The sequence below is a fragment of the Trichosurus vulpecula genome, chromosome 2 (assembly GCF_011100635.1).
Source record: "Trichosurus vulpecula isolate mTriVul1 chromosome 2, mTriVul1.pri, whole genome shotgun sequence".
NCBI lineage: Eukaryota > Metazoa > Chordata > Mammalia > Diprotodontia > Phalangeridae > Trichosurus > Trichosurus vulpecula.
In genome coordinates, this window is record NC_050574.1 from 450,941,842 (window position 1) to 450,966,190 (window position 24,349).

Genomic DNA, 24,349 nt, shown 5'->3' on the forward strand with positions numbered 1-24,349 from the left:
TTGATAGGAATACTAAGCGGCACAGGAACCAGCACAGATCCCTGGGGCACTCCACTGGGGACCTCCTGTCACACTGGGCATCAATCCATTAATGACGATTCTTGGAGTCCAGAAATTCAACTAATTTCTAATCTAATTATATTATCATATAGTCCACATATCTCCGTCTTCTCAAGGACAGCCCGAGATGACGAATGCTGTATCTGTGGTATTCCCCTGGTCCAGTAACCCCGTCAAAAATGGCATCTAACAATGGCAATGCGTGGCATAACGGTTGAAGTCATGGTTTCCTTTTCCAAACGTCCACTACTTAACTCTTGTGGAATTTTCACAGGAACCAAAGTCAAGCGACCTGGCCGATAGTTTACAGACTCTACTCCCTTCCCTGTTTTGAAAATAAAAGCATTTGTCCTTCCCCACCCCTGGGGCGCCCCTCCTGTTTGGCACAACATTTTAAATATTTTTCAGAAATCACATCCGCGCTGTTGTTTTTTTCTCCAGTACTTGAGGATACACAGTTATCCCTTCCACATTTCAGGGGCTCAGGGTGCGGCACCCCCTTGATCTGGAAAATCCACATAAAGTTTTTCAGCCTTCCCTTTGTATCAGGGAAGAGTGAATTTTTTCTTTTTCTTTTATGGGGTGTTTATAGTACCTTATTGTAAAATTTGGGCAGATATACTATACTATATTATACTATACATATAGTTCATGCATTTCTGATTTTCTAAACTTTTTCTGTGTCATCTGCTGGCCTTCACATGTTGTCTGAGGCTTCCACAAAACTCCCCCCAAATTCCCAGTTAATTTCTTATGCCAATTTGTGACATACCAAAATTGCAAAGGGGAAAGTCTCAATTTGGAAGGGATAACTGTAGTTCATCTGGGCCAGGTTTATCGAGGGCAACTAGGTATGGTATTACTAACCTCTTATTTATTTTGGTTATCAATCCTCCCTCAACTTTTTTGTTTTGTTCTTTTATGAGTGCAAAGGTTATTCTCCCTGGAAGAGGAAACAGAAGCAAAATAAAAATAGAATACCTCTGCCTCTTCTCTGTGGTCAGCTATCATCATCTGATTAATCCCAAGGAATGGTCTTATCCCTCTTTGAACCTCCTAACTTCCCTGATTAAAAAAAAAATCCATTACCTTCTCCCCCTTAGATTTCCTCAACAGTCTGAGCTCATTCTGTGATTTAGCATTTCTAATAATTTCTACAGGATTCTACTGCGTTCACATATTTCTCTCCTGTTACCTCCCTTAGCTTTCATCTTCTATACACGTCTTTTTAAAATCTAAAAAAGGTTTCTTGGTGAGGTTCCTGCCTAATTACCTCAGTCTTGTCACGCAACTATCTTTTAATTTGTCACTGGAATTGTTTTTCTGCATCTTCAGAATCAAATTCTTGTGAATACAAATCTTGCTCCTGAAATCTGGTTTCTCAAAATCTAGGTTTTCCTCTCCTCATCACAAATTCCAGTCACTTCCCCCATCTTTCCTCCTTGCCATAAAGTTCCCATTATTTCAGAACCAGCAGCCTTCTTGTTAGTAACAATCTGTTTCAATGTAGAATTTCCCATTGGTTCCTCCCTCTTTTGAAGGATGGAAATTATCATTAAGCTAAGTCAAGAGAATGCCAGAAAATATCTAAATATTTGAAGGGGTGCCCCATCACTGCTATATCATGCCTCTGTTCCAGGCTTATGATCTGTTTCCTAAACTACCTATTTCCTCTTTCTGTCCAAGTGGTCTGTAATATGTGCCCATGACTAAGTCATTTCTGTTTCTCTCTCCATGGACCTTCGCCCAAATGCTCCCCACCATAATACGAGGTCTCCTCTCTGGTTCCTGGATTTCTCATGTGAATATACATTTTTCAATACAGTGCTACCCCATCTTGCCTTTTAACCATCTTTTCTTTTGAATAAGATCTATGTATCCATTGGAAATATATTTTTGCTGGAGCTGTGAAATAGTTCAGCCATTCTGGAAAGCAATTTGAAAATCTGCTAAAAAAAATTTAAGGGATGAAAATATACATAGCTTTTGTTCCAGAGATCCCATTATTAGGAGTATATCCCAGTGACAGAAACAAAGGCCTCAGATACACTATAACTTAATATTCATAATACTTTTTGTAGCAGCAAAGAACTGGGAACAAAGTAGATGGCTTTGATTAGATTTGGGAAATCACTAAATAAAGTAAGCAGAACCAGGAAGACAATATGCTTAATGACTAGAACAATGTCCGTTGAAAGAAGATGGAGTAGAAGGAAGAAGAGGAAAAGGAGGAGAATGATAACAACAAAAACCACCTAAACGAAACACTGCGTAATTATAATGGTTGAGCTTAGTTGGAAAAAGAAGAAATGAGAAAATGTACCTATTTTCCTTCTTTGGAGAGGTGGGAGACAACATGTGCAGAACACTGAGCTTACTGTTAGGTTCAGGTGATGTATTCATCAGTTTTGCTGAATTGATTCTTTTTCTTTTTTATTGTTTGTTATAAGAGGTAGCTCTCCCAAAAGGGGAGGGGAAAGAGATATGTTCAGAAGTGGTGAGGTAAAAACAGATAGGAGTAAAACTTAATTTTTTTAAATGAAAAGATATCTTCATCAATTTTCATATTTCAGTTATGGATTTCATCCCATCACCTCTGGGTGGGTAAGAGCTATGAGGTCAGATTGGCCTCCTTATGATAGGACTTCTAGTTCCTCTTACTTACCCAAACTCTAGATATTTCTACCTAGACATTCGAAGCCAAGGATTCCCTTCTAGCTCCTTTTTTGGAATTTGCCTCCTGTGACTTTCTCTGTGCCTCAACTGCTATTCTTACTTTATTTCAGCTCTTCTCTATGGCACCTCACTTGGTGGATATACAAAGACAGCTTTCTTTCCCTCCCTGTCCTTTTTATTTTAAGGTCATTTTCATTGATTGGCAACACATGAGACAAATACACTTTTTTTAGTCCAGCAAAATTTATTTTTTTATTATCTTTTTTTTTTTTATTTTTTTATTATCTTCAAATATTTATTTGCAAACTATATTCAAACATGGAAACATGTTGTTTCAGTCTCCTAAAAATTATGCCTAAATAAATGAGAGACAATGTGGAATAGTGGCTAGAACTGGACTCAGAGATAGGAAAACCTGGGTTCAAGTTCCTCCTCTGAAATATACCAGTTGTGTGAACCTTGGCAAGTCAGTATTCTGGGAAACTCTATGATCACAAATTTTGGAGGAGTGCCTACTTGTATTGGGAAGAGAGAACTTTCCAACCTGGGAGTTTCCTATATCAACAAAATCACAGGTTCAGGCCTAATCCCTAAAGGGAACCAACACATGGATTGTTCCCTGAAGAAATTCCCATAGTGCAGGACTGGCTGGTCTTAATCCATTAGACAGAACACAGGGGCTCCATTCAAAACCTAGAAGAGGAGAAACAATATACTTTTTGAAAAATTCAATTTTATTTTATTTTCAGGTCTACGATTTCTCTCTCTCCCCCTTTCACTTCCATTAAGAAAGCATGAAAAACAAAACATTACAAATACCTATGAGGAAAGTCGTTCTAATTGACTATATGTTTGCACACACACACATACACACATGGTTATGTATGTGTATGCATTTTATATGTATATATGTCTCAGCCTTCACTTTGAGTCCATCATCTCTCTGTCTAGAGATAGATCGTATGTTTTATCATGAGTCCCCTAGAATCGTGAATGTTTGCTTCAATGATCAGAGTTTTAAAGTCTTTCAAAGTTGTTTCTTTATGATACTGTTGTCATTATATAAATTCTTCTCCTGGTTATGCTCACTTCACTTTGCATCAATTCATACAAATCTTCCAAGGTTTCTCTGAAACCATCCCCTTCCAACATTCACGATAGTATTCCATCACATTCATATAACATATAAGATATCACTTGGCTATTCTCCAATTGATGGGCAGCCCTTCAATTTCCAATTTTTTGCCACGACAAAAAGAGCTACTATAAACATTTTTGTAAATATGGGCCTTTTCCTCTTTCTTTTCTATAGATTTTTGGGTATAGTTCTAAACTGCTTCCAAAATGATTGGACAAGTTCACAGTTCTACCAACAGTGCATTAATGTACCTGTTTTCCCACAGCCCCTCCAGCATTTGTCATTTTTGTTAATTTTATAATCTGATGGGTGCAAGGTGGTACCTCAGAGTTGTTTTAAGTTGCATTTCTCTAACTATCAGTCATTTAGAACATTTTTCCCATGGCTTTTGATAGCTTAGATTTCATCCCCTAAAAATTGCCTATTCATATGCTTTGACCATTATCAGTTGGGAAATGGGAAACTACGCTTTCAACATTGACCATTGGGAATTGAAATTTTCCCTAGATGTCCTGACACCCATGCATTTGCAATGTATTTCATAATTCCGAAAGTCTTTTCATGTCCATTATTAATTCACTGCTGGACAATTCAGCTAGGCATTTTCTGTATTCTAAATATATGAGCCTAATTTAGAATGATTATTGCAGGTGAGGCTCTTTTCTCTGGATGGCCTTTCTGTGGTACCTACAAAATAAGCTTGAGCCCCGGACCAGGAAAAAATTGGAAGCAGTTAAACAGGCAAGTCAATTTTTTTAAACACCATCACCACATTCTGAAAAAAAATATATAAAATTTGTGCCAAATCTTGCCTTTACAATGAAATTTTCTCATGTTACAATGTTTTACGTATGGATGATGTAGTTTTAAAAAACCACAGAGGTTTTTCATGAAGTCACAGAAATGTCCTAAGTGGATGGGTAAAGTGCTTGTATGAGGCATCCTATAATTACATATGCAGAAGTTTACATTAGCATTTTGTTTGAGAGGTAGAAATGCTTTCAGTCTTTTTTAAGAAGATAAAGATAAACAATTATGCCTCAAGTTCCTTTAGGAAACATAATAAAATTTAGTCCATTTCACAAAATCAATTTTATTTTCAGTTCGGTTTCTCTATGAGTACTTGGGAGATTTTACAATTTCTCTTTAATCTGATCATCTACAAGTTTCCTGATTTCAATTAAAAAAAAAAAACAAATCAATGGGATTGTTTCACAACTTGCTTTTAATCTCTGGTTCAGGAATTTGAAAGCATTTTTTTTTCTTAGCAGCTTCTAATTTTTCCTTTGTTCTCACTTCAATGTTCAGTAAAGTCCATTTAATGCTATTGGTCCCTAACACTCGCTGGCAAGATGTCAAGATGTCCTTAATAACTGTTGTATCATTGCTCCTGGATCCTGAAATAGCATTTCATCATAGAACTATGATCACTGCTTGACTGTTGATCCTTAACACTCTTCAGCTGAAGAAATCTTTTTCTCTTCTTTGCTAGAACATAGCTTCTATGGATTTATTTTTGAGTTGTGTATTTTGCCCCTCTCCCCACCCTTCTCCTACCCCTTGAGAAAGTAAAAAAATATCTCACCCAATATACACGTACAGCCGGGCAAAACATGTATTAGCCATGTAGAACATAGCCTTTTCAATTAAACATCGCCCTTAAAAGTGTGTTTAGATGGTATTCACTCAACATAAATAGCAGGTTTTTGTTTTGCTTTGTTTTTGACCAGAGATCTGAAAATCTCATCAAACTGGCTATGTCTTATGATACCACCCAGCTCAGTCTCAGATTCACTCACCTGGATCCTGCAGTGTCCAATCAGAATCAAACTCATAGTAACACAGGTCCAGCTCACCAGGACACAGGAGGAGGAGCAAAGCTCCCCTGCTTTTCCCTCCCAAGGCAGAAATGGGAGCAGGAAGTAAACAAGCCCTTATAAGAAGCTTCATCTTTCTCCAACTCTAGGAGGTACTGTAAGGGACAATAGCTGTCACTGGAGATCTTGGCCAACTTAGTAAATTCTAACCATTTAGGAACCACCCCGCTGAAACCCATGGAAGCTGATTGTTTCCACTGCCACAGTACCAATGAGGTGACGTTTCATCTCCTTTACTGTGTCTTTCCTCTCCTGAGTCTGTGGCTTCAGCTACTTACATCAGGGCCTCTTGACTCTCTTTTTACTTAAAGAATCACGGTTCCCCCAAATTCCCCTATCAAATCAATAGTTCTTTTAAATTCATATCTCAGTCTACAAATGTTTATGATTTTTCTTTTTCTTCGTTTTACATTAAAATGCAAATTAGTTGACCATCATGCTTTGCAGCTCCTTCAAGTCTACAACATGGTCATCTATATTCCCTATTTGGTGTCTTTGAAATGGTTTCTTTGAAACTATATTTCTCTAGTTTCTAACAAAAACATTTTTTCTCTGTTTCTTTAAGAGATTAAATTGTTCCTACATAAGTGAGGCATCATTCCACATTGTTGATAAAGAGATTGAGTGCTTAAATCTACTCTACATGTTTTTTCTCCAAAACTGTCTAAATCACATCTGAAATCTGTTTCTTCATACACATAGTTTGGAATTTTATTTTAAAACAAAGTTATTTTTGTACTTGGATTAGGCTTCAAAATGTTCATCCCTAATCGCATCAATATTACACATCAACTGATAACAGGAATCTCTCCCTTTACCCCCCAAACACATTTTTTCCCTTTTCATCATTAACTTGCACCTTATGAAAAGTGACTTAAAGAGAACAATATACTGTGAATTACTGGGACCACGTGTAAAATTATGGGATAAGCCAGGTCTGCTCTCTCAGTGACGCCTAGAATACATGCCAATCTTTGTCTACCTGTACCCATCAGGATGAAGTCAAGGTAGTGAGTAGTCAGCCTCTGTCCAAAAGGCCATGGCGTGCCAATGATGCAGACGTTTTATAATGAGTCCTAGAACAGTGTCTTCCATGTATTTGTCTACTCTCAACTTTCTGCTAGCTCTGACCTGGTTTGCTGGTTATTTTTTTTTTTGCTTATCTTTTTACTCAGAAGCTTCTTCTTGAGTGTTCCATCCCAGCTGCACCATAATCACGTGATCCTCCCTCCAATAACTAACCATGGGCTGTACCTCACCATATCTACCTGCCTAATGACTCCAAAACTTGGGCCCTCCTGGTCATCCCTATCTTGCAGGTGTATGGCCTCATAACCAAGGACTAACATGCTGATTTAACCTATTGGTTAATCAATAAATCAGTCAAAAACATTTATTAAATGTTTACTATGTGTCAATCACTGTGGAACAAACCTGGGCCTAAAAGAGCTCATAATCTATTATAACTTACAGGTTTTTCTCACAAATGGCAACAAAAGGCTTCTTTTTTTGGAGTTTAAGTGTTCTCAACAGGAAACATCATGTCGTGGGATGTTGAGTGATCTCACATGGCAGTGCTCACAATGAGTGTAAGTGATACATGAAGAGACAAAGGAATTCTAGGAAGACCTTCACAAGCTTCCCTAAACCAAGACTTCTGGCAAAATGGGAGAGTAAGAGGTAACAAGATTGCCTAGGTCACACTGGTCCCCTTCAGTGTAGTACCACACATATCAGAATAAGAAAATAGCCAAAAATAACCCTGATGGGAAAGAATGATTTACTTAAAAGGGTAGAGAATGAGTAAAAACATGAGTAAGAATAAAGCTCCAAAATGGTGAATAAATATGGGGTGTAAGAGGAGACATTAGAATGAAATTATGTTACTGGGGCCACCAGAGATGAAAATAAATCTATCATAAGATTCTTCAAGGCATATGATAGAAGAAGAGAAATTGAAGAAAATCAGGCATCATTAATTATGGGTTAGAAATATATAAAAGAAAAATAAGACCTACATGATATGATGCTGAGTGAGCAGAGCAGAACCAGAAGAACATTGCACACAACCACAAGATCTAGTGATGACTAACTTTGGTAGACTTGGCTCTTCTCAGCAATGCAAGGTTCAAAGACAACTCCAAAGGACTCATGATGGAGAGAGCTGGCTACATCCAGAGACAGAACTATGGAGTCTGAATACAGATTGAGGCAAACTGTTTGTTCTCTTTTTTTTGCTTTTTTCATTTTGTTTCTTCTTTCTCATGATTCATTCCATTGGTCATAATTCTTTTTTACAACTTGACTATTGTGTAAATAAGTTTAATGTGAAGGTATATGTAGAACATATATTGGACTCCATACTGTCTTGGGGGTAGGGGGAGGGGAGGGAGGGGAAGAAAATTTAGAACTCAAAAACATGTGGAACTGAGTGTTGTAAACTAAAAATAAAAAAATCTTAGTAAAAAGTAAAAAAAAAATAAGAAAAAATAGCAGAAAAAACAACCTGTAACAACTGGAGCCAAAGCTTAATAAAACTATGAATTTACTGAGAAACCCTTGAGGATAGCACAAGAAAGGGCAATGAAATTATAGGCTAGAACTCAGATATATATCCTCAGGATTATTTATCTCCTTCAAAAATGTGTAGAAATATGATCTGATATTCTGAGCTTCTATTACATATGAGAATTAGAGAAAAAATTCATGAGATTACTTAATTAAGACTAAGGGTACTGCTCCAAGGCAAAATATGGATTTTCAATAAAATAGAGGACTTTCAAGCTTTCTCAGTGAAAAGGCCAGAGCTGAATAGAAAATTTGGCTTTCAAACACAAGAATCAAGAGAAGCATGAAAAGGTCATCAAGAAAAAGAAATCATAAGGGACTTACTAAAGTTGAACTGTTTTGTTTACATTCCTACATGGAAAGATGATGTGTATAATTCATGAGACCTCAGTATTAGGGTAGCTGAAGGGAATATATACATGTATATATATATATATATATATATATATATATATGTATGTATGTATGTATATAGACAGAGGGCACAGAGTGACTTGAATATGAAGGGATGATATCTAAAAAAATAAAATCAAATTAAGGGATGAGAGAGGACTATATTGAGAGAGGTAGAAAGGGAGAGATAGAAGAGGGGGCAGGTAAGGGGGAATGAGTGAATCTTACTCACATCGGATTTGACTTGAGGAGGGAATAACATACACACTCAATTGGGTATCTTACCCCACATGAAAGTAGGGGGAAGGGGATAAGAAAGGGGAGATGATAGAAGGGAGGGCAGATAGGGGAGGAGGTAATCAAAAGCAAACACTTTTGAAAAGGGACAGGGTCAAGGGAGAAAATTCAATAAAGGGGGATGGGACAGGAAGGAGCAAAATATAGTTAGTCTTTCACAACATGAGTATTGTGGAAGGGTTTTGCATAATGATACACATGTGGCCTATGTTGAATTGCTTGCCTTCTTAGGGAGGGTGGGTGGGGTGGGAAGAGGGGAGAGAATTTGGAACTCAAAGTTTTAAAAGCATATGTTCAAAAAAAGTTTTTGCATGCAACTAGGAAATAAGATATACAGGCAATGGGGCATAAAAATCTATTGCGTCCTACATGAAAGTAAGGGAAAAGGGGATGGGAGGGGAGTGGTATGACAGAAGGGAGGGCTGACTGGGGAACAGGGCAATCAGAATGTGTGCCATCTTGGAGTGGGGGGGAGGGTAGAAATGGAGAGAAAATTTGTAATTCAAACTCTTGTGGAAATTAATGCTGAAAACTAAAAATATTAAATAAATAAATAATGATTTTTAAAAAAGAAAACCTCTTTCCAAAATGGCATTGATCCATTAAGAATACTTTGAGTCTAGCAATTTAACCAATTCTAGATCCAATTATGGCATTGTCTAGTCTACCTCTTTCCATCTGTCCCACAAGAAGAGTATGAGATGCCTTATCAAATTCTTTGCAAAAATTGACATAAACTATAGCATTTCACTGACATGCCAGTTCAGCAACCTTGTCAGAAAATAAAATAAAATTTGTCTCACATAATCCTTTCCTGAGAAAGTCATGCTGGCCCTTGGTAATCATGGCTTTTTCTAGATATTCATCACTCATATATTTAATGATCCTTCTCAGAATTTTTCCAGAAATCAAAGCCAAGCTGATTGGTCTATAGTTTATTGATTCTATTAATTTCATTTGTTTTGAAAATCAAGACCTGTTGCTTTTCTGGTGTTGTATTACCTCTTCCCTTCTCCACAGTTTCAAAATGTCTCCGATGATGTCTAAGCAATCACATGTGTACCCTTTCAGTCTCTTGGAATATAGTTTTACCCAGGGTGATAATGACTTCATTGAAGGCAATCAAGTGTTTTCTTATAATCTTTTCACTTATCTTGGGTTTCATTTCTCTTTTAAACTATTTCACCCTTCCCAGGCTAAAGGCCATCTTTCTGATTTGTCCCAAGCAGATCCAGAGTAGCAGTCTCCCTCATTTTGTCCCTCTTTTAAAATAAGATGGTACTATTAAGGTGAGCAAAGACTCTATTTTACATCTAATTGGAGGAAAAATAAAATAGTTTGAAATTTTTTTAAAAAAGAATTTACCAGCTGCTTTTTTACCATAGAAAACTCCAGCAAAAGTCCAAATAGCTGAATTCCCTTATCACTATTAAACCATATCTCCATTTGAGGTTCATGATCCGTGTCCCAAATTCTTTCTAAATGTACACAAAGAGACATAAGGAGTCAAGCAGAAGGTGTTGGAAAAGACGATAAACATCGGGGACTAGACCTTGCAATAAACTGACTGTGGGTAAATCAGTGTCTTTTGTGGGACTAAACTGCAGAAGGGAAGAGCATACAAAAGGGGAAAGGGGAGGAAGAACGAGGGGAAGAGATGATCTGTTCTACTCAAGCCAGTGACTGATAACGAAGGGAAGATATTCCTGTAGCTTCTCAAGAAGAAGAGGACAGACAGGAAAATGGGGGAGGAGGCAAAGTAACGGCGGGAGGAAATGAAAAAAGGAGGAAAGAAAAAGGAAAATCTCATTTCAGTAGGAAGGGGGATTCCCAGACAGAACGCTGGTGAATTGCCATGGCGGGGGGCGAGAGTCTATGACAGGAAGAGGAGATTTTACAATGCGTGTCACTCATAAGGATTTGGTGCTCAGAGAGGCCACTCATCGTGCCTCAGCAAAGGGAACCGGAGCTCCTGGGGACAGCTGGCGTCCAGAAGAATGAGAGGTCTCATGGTAAGTGAGGACAGATGATCACGGGGAAGGCAGCGGGGAGTGAAGAACTGCACCATCAGGGGCGCTGGAAAGTTTCTGTCATGAGGCAGCTCTTCTGTCCTCCTTACTGCCTGTGCAGGAACTGGTATTTGTAAGAATGATAAGGGTGAGGGCCAGAGGACAAGGCAGGCTGTGCCCTTGTTTATCTTCACTTCACCCTGCTCATTTTTGACTTCGTTACAGTCTCACTTCTCATTTTCCTTCACTCCTTCCTTCCCCCCTTCCTTCCTTCCCTCCTTCCCTCTCTCCTTCTCTCCCTCCTTCCTTCCCTCCTTCCCTCTCTCCTTCTCTCCCTCCCTCCTTCCCTCTCTTCCCTCCCTCCCTCCTTCCTTCCCTCCCTCCTTCCTTTCCTCCTTCACTCCTTCCTTCCTTCCCTCCCTCTTTCCTTTCTTCCCTCCCTCTTTCCTTTCTTCCTTCCTTCTCTTTCAATACCCCCTTTATGTGCTTTCTTCCTCTATTAGAATATAAGCTCTTCAAGGTCAGGAACTAGTTTGTTTGCTTGTATCTGTATCCCCAATGTCAAGCAGTTCTTGGCACAAAGCAAGCATTTAATCAATTTTCTCTCACTCCACCTGTCTGTTATCTATTATCTTCCTTGTTGGGGAAATCCATACTTGGGGCAGCTAGGTGGTGCAGTGGATAGAGCAGGAAGACCTGAATTCAACTTTGGCCTCAGACTCTAGTTGTGTGACCCTGAGCAAATCACTTAACTCTGTTGGCCTCAGTACCCTCATCTGTAAAATGAGCTGGAGAAGGAAATGGCAAACCACTCCAGTATTTTTGACAAGAACATCTCAAATGGGTCATGAAGAGTTGGACAAAACTGGTAACAACTGAACAGTTACCTCCTATGAAATCCACCCAAGTGTCCTTCTGCCTATATCAGAGGAGAGAAACCAATTCGATGTACCTAAATGAAATTCTAACTTTTCCTATAAAAACCTTGGTCTTGCTCCACATCTCTGTGCTTTCCTATTGTGTGAGTCAGCCCAAGGGCTCCATATTAAGGACTAGAGGAGTAAATGAATACATCCCACAGCCTGAGTGCCAGGACAGAGGGTGTCCTCACACTTGGCTCATAAATCTCCTTCCCCCTGCCAGGCCTAAAGACTGCTGCACCCAAGTGTGGGCCATGTGTCTCTTGTCCCTCTAAAGATCTGCCTCTACCTTTGTTTCTCCAGGTGAAGTAATCTCAAGATTTCCCTGTCCTATTTTTCCTAGTTCACTTTCTTACATTTTCTCTTACTCAAATTAAAAGTCTTCCTTCTTATTAAGTTAAATGAAGCCTATAGTGTGTATATATATATATATATATATATATATATACACACACACACACACACACACACATACATACATATCTATATTTATCTATATATACGTGTGTGTGTGTGTGTGTGTGTGTGTGTATACATACCATTGGCTGACTTGTTTCTTCTGTGGAAATGTCTAAGTCACAAAAATGCATCTGCACAAGCCTGGAACAATCTTTTGGAGTAGCATCTCTTGTAAATGATAAGAACTATGCTGATATGTTGAAACTTTCGGTGGTTATCTGGATGGACAGCTTACTCACCCATTTTCTCTCCTAATCCTCCATTTTTGTGTTAAAGTCCTGTTGATCAGATTCTAACCCATTAATCGTCACTCTCTGGGGCTGGTCCATTTGGAACCTACATAACTATATTTTCATCCATCCTACATCTCTTCACTGTGTCTACAATAGGGAGCCTATAAATAATGCCATGCCTTAACCAGGTAAAACACAAAAACCTAAAGAGAGGGTGACACTTCCAGGGCAAGTCTCCTTGGGGACCTTTACAAATAGGCTAGAATCCACATACAGAATCGAACATATCCATACAACGTTAGAGCTGAAAGGCACCAGAGACAGTCAGTCCAACCCTCTCCTTTTGCAGATCATTTAGGAGTGCTATTTGTAGGCAGGGGATAGATCAGATGACATCTCAAGGTCTTTACCATCTCTGATTCAATGATTACAGCATGGCTAATTGGCCTTCATCACCTACTGAATACTAGAGCGTTTACTTGCCCTTATAAGCCACCAATTCACCTTTACAAACTATTAGCTTTCAGTTCTGAGAAGACAAGAGTAGTTCTCATACAGTAAGTGCTGTTCAAATTATTTTGCTAAGGTGACGATAATTATCTCTAATATTAGGAATAATTACCCTTTTACATTAAACCATTTACTCTCATAGACTTAGAAAAATGATCTTAAGAATCTGCCAAAAGCTTCCAGATCCATCACTGTTGTGGAAAATACTACCACTTCTGTGTCTGAGAACTAAAAATTCTGTTTGGACAAGGATGCCAGGGAATAATCAGTCTAGTGTTACCCTAACTAGATTTTCCTCACAAAGAAGAGCACAGGAGGGCAAGAACATTTAGTTTTCTGAGATCTACAGATTAATTTACCCCACAAGAACGTTCAAATTACGTGTTAAGGAATCATTATGACTCCAGTGGAATTCTATCGTAGGGCATGTGTTTGCTTGCCTTCTTGTTGGCCCTTCTGTTAACTCTGTAAGAATGGGACTGCATCAAGGTTCCATGAGGAGAGGACAGAAAGTTTGAAGCAGCATATGCTTGGCAACGTAAGGCACACATATCAAAGACGATGCGTCGTATCATTCCAAGTAGCAATCATACTGGCAGTGCCATCAATGGAACAACGAAATTTTAAGAAAATGATTTGACAGCATATATATTGTAAAAGAGTATGTCACATTAAGAAAAGTAAAGTCAATAGGCAAAAGCTATGGACATTATAAGTAAAATGGACTTGTGAACAAAGAGACAAGGGAAGTACCCACGAGAGTGAAACTTATACATAGATCATAGGCAGGATTTCACTTAAGGAAAGTCTTCCCAGAAAAACATATTTTTCACTGTTATTTGGAGATAACTATCTATTAAGAGAGGCAGCATAGTGGAGGGAATAGATTTGGACTGGGAATCAGGAAGACTTGAGGGTGAATACTGCCACCAATACTTGCTAATTGAGTGACCCCCTTAGGCAAATGACTTAACTTCTCTAGGTTTTAGTTTCCTAGTCTGTAAAGTGAGGCCATGGGATTTGATGACTTCAAAGGTCCCCTCAAACTTGAAGTTACAGAATGTTGGGTCTTCCCTTGCAGTAGCATATCCTATTCTTACTAAACACGATCACGAAGTTTTAATTCCATTCTTAACAACTCATCTTTGCATATCAGACTTCTTACAAAGAGATAAGTAGAAGACAGAGCATAGTATGCCAGTTATTGCTTTAAAAAAATTACACCAATAATAAAACTGTTGGTTGACAAGAAACAGATTCAAGGGTCTCATTGACATTTAGCAACTTCATGATACTAAAAATTTTATGCACCGATTTTATTAAAAAATTAATTTTTCTGATGTGTGTATTGTGGGAAACTCTAGAATTTATTTCCTTTCATATTGAATGGGGGATGCAGGTAGGTTTATTGAAAGCCAAGGGTTATATATGAAAGTTTGCCAACCTCTCTCTAATAGTGTCACATAATGCCTCTTTTTATAGAGAAGAGTCAGTAGTTGCTTATGTCTCCTGGGATGTTTTAAAAACTTTTTTTTTAATCTGTAAAAGAATAATCTATGATCTCTTGCATTCTTTTGAAATCCCTCCCGATTTGAGGCATCTTAATTCATCTTTTCCTGAGAGCTGTGAGCCCCAGCATGGGTTTCTTCTGTATTTGGCCAATTCCAGTAATTCTTTAAAGACCATTTAGGTGCAATTAACAATAGTAGAAAATAACACTTGCAATCCTAGTCATTAAACAAAATAGAAAAATGATGCAATTATAAAGCTCTACCTTGCCAATCCCCATCATGAAGCAATGAAGAAAATCACATTTAACTAGGAGAGGAGACGGGAGGAGGCTTTCAATAGAGATTCTTAATTCTGAAGGGGAATTCTGGCCCTTTTATGAGGCTTCAGAAGTTAATGGTACTGGTTATCATTTTGGATTTCACACCAAAGTTAATTGTTTCTTTTCCTTTTAAAACAGGTGTAGCATTCTCACGGTATCTTTATTAGCCATGATTAAGATCATTTTGGAGCTCACAAATGGAACAATGAAAAGGAAAGAGGGAAAAGCGAGAACAGGAGGCAGGGAAGGAAAGAAGAGGTGCATACACATGTTGAGAGCAAACTGGCTCGACGGAGCAATGCGGCGTAACAGAAAGGACACAGGAAATTGAAGGTGCATAACCTGTGTTTGAATCCTGCCTCCATTACTTACCTGTGTGACCTTATGCAAGTTTATTTAACCTTTCTGGGCATGATTTTATCACCTGAAAAAGGGTGCCTTGTGAATTAGCTGAATTTGTGGTGAAAGGGTAGGGGGCAATGCAGAACATGTGCCAGATTCTCCAAAAGAGAAAGAAAAGGTGGAAGAGATAATGGGTCAGAGCATGCTTTGTGCCAGCTCTTGGGAGGTAGAATACATGGATATGAGGCAAAGTGTGGCTCGATGGCAGTGAAGAGAGAACTCTGGAGAAGCCACAAGGTGGGGAGATGGAAGGAATGAATGACACCAACTGATTCCGTGTTAAGGATTACTTATAAATTGGATGTTCAAAAATTGGTTAGCATATACTTATAAAAATGAGCTATTTATTCACTGAAAAAACCATTTGTTGAATGTCTCTTATATGTAACGCAGGGCATTAAATGCTAGCAGACGTCATAAAGGTAAGTAAGATAGAGTCTATGCTCCCAAGAAGCTTGCAAACTAGCCACAGACGTATCTAGTCGAGCCAACTCATTCCTCAGGTCCGATAACTGAGTCTCGGAGAGATGAAATGACTAGGGTCATACAGCTGATCAGCAATTATTCTCTGAACACATCTCCTGGCTCCTAATTCTAATATCCAGAATGCCCAGAAATGTTAAGCAACTTGCCTACAGTGGCTATGCGTGACTTTAGCCACGGAAGATTTAAACACTTGTGACTTTTTTTTCTTTCTTTTTTTATTTATTTTTATTTTTAGTTTACAACAGACGGTTCTACAAGTTTGCACACTACACTGCTATAGACAATCTGCCTCTGACACGTACAGACACCTTTTAAAACCGGGTAACATTTTAGGCCTTGGTCTTGGAATCACGGATTTCTTCGTTGCTAATGAGGGATGTTTGGAGGGAAAGAAACTAGTTGGGACTCAAGCTTATTGTGTATAGCCCTTCTTCCACCCCCATTAGGTCCTTTAGTGAGTATACAATTAAAGAGTGCCATGAAACATCTGTTCTGGTTGATGGTTAATGGCCCTTCAAAAAGGGCCCCTTATGAAATTTTGCTCAGGTTTGGCTCAAAACCAAATACATAGGTCTATGCAAAAGAGCTGGAATGTGTAGCCTAACCTCGGGTGAACCATGGTTTGGGCCTATTGCAGGTGGGTGGCAGAATCAATATAGGAAATGTTTCACACTGAGCTAGGATTAATCTAAGGGGCCATCTTGTCCAGGACTTTCTGGGATAGGCTAAGTGACACTGGCTAATTACTGTGGAAACAGCATTATGTGGATGTGGCAAACTACGGCAGGCAATTATTATGCAAGTATGCAGGAAATTGAGACCTGAATATATATATACGTATATATATATATATATATATATATATACACATATATACACACACATACAAGAATGGAAACACTCACTAAAGTTTATAAATAGGTGGGAAGGTGCCCCATAGGCAAGGAAAAGATGTTTTATTTGGAGAGTAAGGGTGACTATAGCCCAACTACGCTCAAATTTCATTTCTCCTTAATGATGCAGAAAGCACTTCTGAATCCAAAATAATTCCATGATGTTGTTCAGCCATTTCAGTTGAGTGTCCAACTCCTCAAGACCCCACTTTGGATTTGTTGCTAAGACACCAGAGGGGTTTACCAATTTCTCCTTCAGCTCATTTTATGTATGAGAAACTCAGGCAAACAAGGTTAAGTGACTTGCCCAGGGTGACACAACCACTACGATTTGAACTCAGAGTCTTTCTACTCCAAGCATGGCACTCTATCCGCTGCGTCACCTAGCTGCCCTCAAGGACATAAATAAGAATATTACTGTACAGCAGTCCCACAGTAGCTGCAGAAATTTCCCAGCTGATGGAACGCCGCTCTTCTTTGCTACTTTTACCCAGGGTGGTACACTCAAAGGTGTATGTGGAATGAAAACCACGGAGAACAAGACTGTCTTAGAAATATGTACCCTCAGAATGGGTATAATCCTTCTTAGACTACCTTTCCTCTTACTAAGCATCCTCTCCCCTCCCCCCACCCTACCTTTGGACCCAAAGAAAATGGAGTTTGAACATCCCATGCCACAAGGATGAAGAACAAATGTCTTTATTCAACTCTAGGTTACGAGGACCCAGGGAATTCCACATTATCTCCTATGGTGTTTGAAAATGCATCCTAATGAAAAGCATAGAGGTCCTACTGATTAATCAGTGCAACACTTACATTCCAAGAGGGAACATCTCAAAATCCCTTTCCTACACAGGAGGTTGTTGAAGAAACAGCATGACTAGGTCTCCCAACAGTGATACTTCATTAATTCAGTGGCTAATTTACGTAAGAACATGCATCTCAATTTGCTGCAGCAATGGGGCTAAATTGGGCTAAAATTCCAATTGTATCAATACTTGTAAGAAACACCAGTTTTGCCCTAATTTTGAGCTCTGGAGTTTTATCTAGACACACCAACAACAGTAGTACAATTTATTGGTCTATGGTTTGTTTAAATGGGATTATCCAATGAGATGACAGCACTTGATTCTAGACATCCTTGAATCAGAAACCTGCTAAATTAATCATATAAATGAAAAAAAGTCTTAAGAGCTATCTGCTTTGATTTCTATAATAGTTTTCTATTGTAACATGTATTATAATCGTTTCTATGATAGTTTTTTTCCAGCCTACCACACTTGCCTGATGTTCAGAAATACAATTTCATAATCCTCGGAAATGAGTAATTATCAGTTAGTATCAGTTAATTCTCGGGTTTTGTTTTTGGAGCTGATCATTGGTATCTAAATAATGATTGCTGTGGAAATCCCTTCCGTTAATGCAGAATAGCAACTTGCCTACAACGTACAGTTTGAGTCGCACATACACTAAGAGGGCGCGTGAGGTGCTCACTCCTGGCCACGCATCTAACATGTGTCAGAGGCAGGTCTGGACCACAGTCCTACCCTGAGGCCAGTCAGTTCTCTTACAACTGTACGTTATGATGACTTTTAGTTGTTTGTGAGCATCAAAGCTTCTAGGACAAACTTTTCTTGTGACAGACATAAGGTGAATGTCTTACCTCACCCGCTGACACAAAATCTTGTGTTTCTTTCCCACGTATGGTTTTTCCCCAGGTAAAATGCGGAAAGAATGCTGAGTAAAGATTAGCAGGTCATTATATGAGGACTGACAAGACACGGATTGTATCAGGCATGAAAGGGAAAGCAATTAATGATATTTCCAAAATTCTTTCAAGAAGTTTATTCAGGAGCAAAACAATCTGAAGTTCAGTGTCTGGCACAGAGCCTTGCATGTAGAAGGTACTCAGTAAATTCATATTGTGTTGAATGAGAATTCTAACACCAACTACCCCAGCAAGGGATCGTGTAGTTAACTGAAAACTCTGAATTTCTCTGGCCGCTTACCATTTACATATATTTAATGTATAAAACAGGCCTTTACTTTTAACTCACTCTTCCACATTTAGTCCACAGAAGGAACTCAACCTAAGGATTTGAGGCTCTCTGAACAGTTAAAAAAAATGCAAGTTGCTCTGATATCTCAGCGGAGGTTGTTGGAGGGTGTGAGAAATAGCCTGAGCCAGGAAAAAATAATACAGATGAACAGATGTAGAGATTGTTCAGGGCGGGGAAGAAAGCAGAATTAAATCACGGGGTTGAACAAAGTGCCAAGGCGCTCACGGCACTGGGCAGAGCGAATCACAACTACCATTTTATTATCTTAATTTGATCAGACAGATTTTTCCATGTGATCCAGGAATAGTGTGGCTACAATAGACATCGCAGGCTGTTTAGCAACTTACAGACAACATTTTTTACCTATACCATTATTTTTTTCCAATTATGAATTCCAATAAACAAAACATGTTTTCCCATGGAAAATAAAGGCAGCAAATTAACTCAAAATATAAATTCACTGTCCAATCACAAAGCAGGTTGCCAGCTGGTAACAGCAACTTCTACAAACCCTATGAAGGCAGGGATTATCTAATCAGGCCATGATGTGTTTGTGTACATAACAGACACATGAAACATTTTATTACTCTAAGCCAACAAACTCAGAAAATGAATACCAGTGTGTACTGCTATATGCTTAAAATACCGTAAAGAAGTTTTATTTCTCTTTCCTATCAACCCATCTGCATCCCCCAGCTTGGCCATTAATTTTCTTCTAGACGATGGGGAATCAATTGTATTGATGAAAATATGCAAAATATTAAATTTAAATTTAAAAATCTCTGTCAGAACCCAACTTTGACCACTGTATATTTTACATTGATTTGGCTTTTCTTATTTGGTTCAAGCATTTCTTAGGTATCATGGCCTACATTAAAAATATTTGCAATTAACAAATTCACATGCATAAATGAACTTAAAGCGAACAGAGAGTATGTACTAAAGCCTTAAGCAGCAATCACAACCTCAATAATCCTAATGCTAACTATGACAAAGGTCAGGGCCAGTTAGAATGCCTGGGCAGCTGTTTTGCATTGTTTCATGAACAGTGTTTAATCACAAAACATGTGCCAAACTGTCTGCGGCCTTGACTGGCTTTAGCATAAATCTGGTTTTAAATCATTAGCGTAGTGAATGTCCCGTAACAGTATCAATAACATTGGGCTAACTTGGTCGCGTGGCCCAAATAAAATCAGTGTGTTATTGTATAAGGCAGTATCTAGATTTTCAACTTTTAAAAAACAGGAGTCTTACATCGTTGCGAAATTCAGTCTGGTGAGCCTTTCGAATAAAATTTGCATCATCTCTTATATCACCTCTCCCAGGCACATAACTGCGCTCCCCAAATCAAACTAGAAAAACATCAGCTGGTTTACTTTGGTAATTACAAAAAAGCAAGAAACCCTAACAATTCACTGATCAAATGGTTCGTGTGACACATTTAACATGGGCTTTAAAAGGAAAAAGGAAGTTATCAGAACGCCATTTTTAGCACCTTTTCCTTGCTCTCGAAAGGAAAAGGTACAAAATGGCATTTGTTAAAGTTCATTCCATTTTAACCCTTTGTTCAAACAGGCACGTTTTCTGAAATATTTAGCTACGCACACACAATGTTGACAGAATCTACAGAATAGTCACTGCTTGGTGACTGGGATGACCTCGTTCTTTTCTCATCCTGACTCAAGTTTTTAAACTAGATAGTTCAAAAGTATGGAAGATTAATGCTATCTTATTTTGACTTAAATAACTCTAAATGGTCATTAGTCTGAATGCTGGCACCTTTAGTGTACTAATTTCCAAGGACCAAAAAACCCCACTATTGTTCAACTTCATGAATCTATAGATGTATATATTTCAAAATGAAAACAGTTTTATAATAACATCTGACATTTACATAAAAGGGTTATTTTTGTAATAAGCAGAACCAACTACAGATTCCAGAAACATTTATTTCGCTTCACATTCACAATCTCGTATCGTTTTCAGAAGAGTGCAAACTCTGTACTTTTCACTGTATATAGATTTCTGCTGAAGCTGCCTTTAATGTGCCTAACACAGATAAACACCTGAGACAAGATGACCAGAACTAGGTTTTGCTTTAAAATTAAAAAAAGCAGGGCAAGATAAATTATTTTTAAATATTGAAAAATCTGGTTGTTGAAATCAACTCAATTCCAGGTTTTCAAATCTCAATTGTTTTGAAACAAAAAAGTGTATTTGTGAGCGGCTGTGAATAGAAACATATGACAGATCTGCTTACCAATTCATTAGCATAGATGAATCTTTTGTAGCAGCAGTTTGTACCTTTAGGGTATATTCACTTTTAAAATGTATTACTTTAAGGAAATGTTGCTGGTATGTGTTCCTGTCTTTGGGATTTGTGTGTTCCTCTTATTAATAACTAAGTTACATGAACAGAATGTCAGACTAGGACCACCTTCTGGCCCCAAGAATAGGAATTAGTGCATAAAGTATTATCATAAATAGTAGTATATTAGCTCAACAGAGTTTACATAGCTCCAAAACTCAATGGAAAACAGATGCCTCACTGCAGTGAAAGGAAACAAAATTAGAATGTGGCTCAAATATCATTACATTTCATGCCTTTTTCCTATTAGAAACTTCAGACAATTGACACAAGTCAAAAACCAAGCATTGCTTAAGACTTTTAGCTGTCTGAACAAAGGTAACATGTCATAGTCAGGATTTTTAAAAATGCCTAGAGAACGATGAGTGACGAACGAGGAGAGCATACGTCAGGTTTCCTGTGTGAGCTAGGGTTCCTGAGATTTACAGCACTTCCACTCCAGGCATAAATCCCAATATCCATCAAATGTGAACAAATTCTAAAGCATTCTGCGATTTCCAAAGGAGGTCACCTGATTAGGTGCTATTCCCTGAGCCACAAAAAGCACACTAAGTTCTCCTCCATGTACAAAACAAATACACAATCCTTTTGCTCTCCTTATCTTCTTCTGAGGGGGCGGGAGGAGAGGGAGAGGGAGAGGGAGAGAGAGAGAGAGAATGAGAATGGAGGAAAAAGTCCAATCACTTGGATCAAAGCTTTGTGCTCTTAATAAGTTTAAAAAAAAACTATAGGAAACTACAGTTCATCAAAAATTAAGTAATTTGGGGGAATGCCAAAATGTGATTTAAAATTATACATCAGAACACTAAAGAATAAAAATTGTTATTCTACGCTTTCTGAAAATGTAGCAAGAAAAATCAATCCAAAATGCTTTGCTATGTAAATTTAAAACTTAAGCCAGTGTTCAAAATGAAAATAATTTAGGCATGGAAGATGATCGACTCTACTTTATGGGATTTTTAGTAATTAACCTTCCTGAGGTTGATTCTGTTCTCCGCAGTATTGCTTAACTGAAGTGCTTAATAAAATTTCTACAGAATATATTACCCTCTTCGTAGATGAGTATTATTTTGAACCACAGTATCTGACAAAAACTCAACTACACTTAATTACGCTTGATTAATCCAAATGTCACTGAAGGATTTATAGAACAGAGAAAACATTTTTTAATTTAAGTTCACATTCCTTTCACTGTTCTTTGATCTAGCACCTCAAACCTTCTAACATGAGAAACAAACGAAATAAGACCACCCCGAAAGTCAAAGCTGAGCCATTTAAACCCTTTCATCCCAAAGAGCCTTTCTGTCACTCCAGAGTTTTAAGAAAAGTGCAGATATTGCTAACAGCTTCAAACTGGACCATGTGGCAGTCAGAGCTGTCAAGGCAGTTTGAATAGTTTGCACACGGTGACTGGATAGAGATTCGACTTGCTGCGCAAGGTCAGAGCAGGTGACCTCCGCTAGAACCCTTTCCAGCTCTTAAGATTCTACACCGTGTTTGACACTCCGTGGAAGGCAGGGCAGGGGAGAACAAGAAGAGGGGAGGCAGATGCTTAAAGCGGACGGCATCTCCAATTCGCTTTCCTATCCACAAAGCAGCATGGGAAAGCAAAGGACCAATGCTGAAAGAAAGAAGGACACCGATACTTTGTGGTTGTTGAGGAATTCAGCCTGACTCTTTGTGACCCCATTTGGGGTTTTCTTGGCAGAGATACTGGAGGCATTTGCCATTTTCTTCTCCAGCTCATTTTACAGATGAGGAACTGGGGCAAATAAGGTTTAAGTGACTTGCCCAGGGTCACACAGCTAATGTCCGAGGCCAGATCTGAACTCAGGAAGATAGATCTTCCCGATTCTAAACCCAATGCTCTATCCAGTGTGCCACCCAGCTGCCCACACCAATGCTAATTCCACCCATTAAAATCTGTAACAATAAAAAAAAGGAACTAAGAACTACAGGAAAGGGCTCTTGCAAGATAAATACACAGAAAAGAATAAAAATGTTCCATTTAGAGGTTTTCAACAAAAATTCCCTTGCTAAACTACTAGCAGTTTAATGCAAATAAGTCCATTTAAAAATGTGGTTCAAAATTGTTTATGCAATAAGAATGGTAGAAATAATAAATAAGCCCTCACCTGGCCGTTACACCTCCTCCTGGTCTGTTGGGCTTGCTTCTAAACAAGGACCAGAGACAAAGACGAGGGCCGCCATGGCTAGTGTTTCCTCTCAGAGAAAGCAGTTACGCTGTGAGAATAAAGGTGCCTCTCACACAAGGACAATCTTCACGTTATGAAGGTACCTTTCTATTTGCCTAATTTTATTAAATTCATTAATTGGCTCACTGTAATTTATGACACTGTTTGACTACAGTAAGGGCTAGATGGATGCCAATCAATCAGAATAGAGGGCAGTCTGATTTCTCCTTTAGGTACAGAGTAGGACTGGGCTACTCCTACTTTTGGGATTCCCATAACCCAAGAATTCAAACTCCTCAGCCAAATATATGACCAACGTCTTGTTACCACTGTTGGGCACAAATGGAGAAGCCTGCCAGGCTGGGGTGGGCCCCATTACAATGGCATAGGAATTTACAATTTATTGTACTGTGGCATTGTACTGGACACCTATAAAAGAAAGTCTGATCCTACAGAGAGGTAGCCAACAGAAAATCCTTACTTGTAATCCTCGAGAAACAACAAAGCCTTACAAACCATTCCAATATTCATTTGTGGGTAATAAAAGTTGGCCTGATGTACAATAACCCTTTGTTAATAATAAATTCATTGATTTTAGAATTTAGGAAAATATAGTTACTTAAGATTTATAACCGAACTTCCAACAGAAACTCTAAGTTTATTAATGTATTTCCCTCCTACAAATATTAGTCTCTGTTCTCTTCACTAACATATAAAGTGCTGTATGCTCTTCAAATCCAAAGATTATATACTTTGGCTCCCTGGTGCCTAACACTGCCTGTCACATAGTAGGAACTTAATAAATGCTTAAGAGTATATTGATCTAGCTACATAAAAGCTACCAAAGTAAATGTAATTGTGGCTTTTTACTGTGTGAACTGGAATGAAACAAAAACTGCCATTGAGTGCCAGTATCTTAGAAAATCTGAAAGCTTTTGATTCTGTCGTAACACTTCGAGTCTGCTATCCTTTGA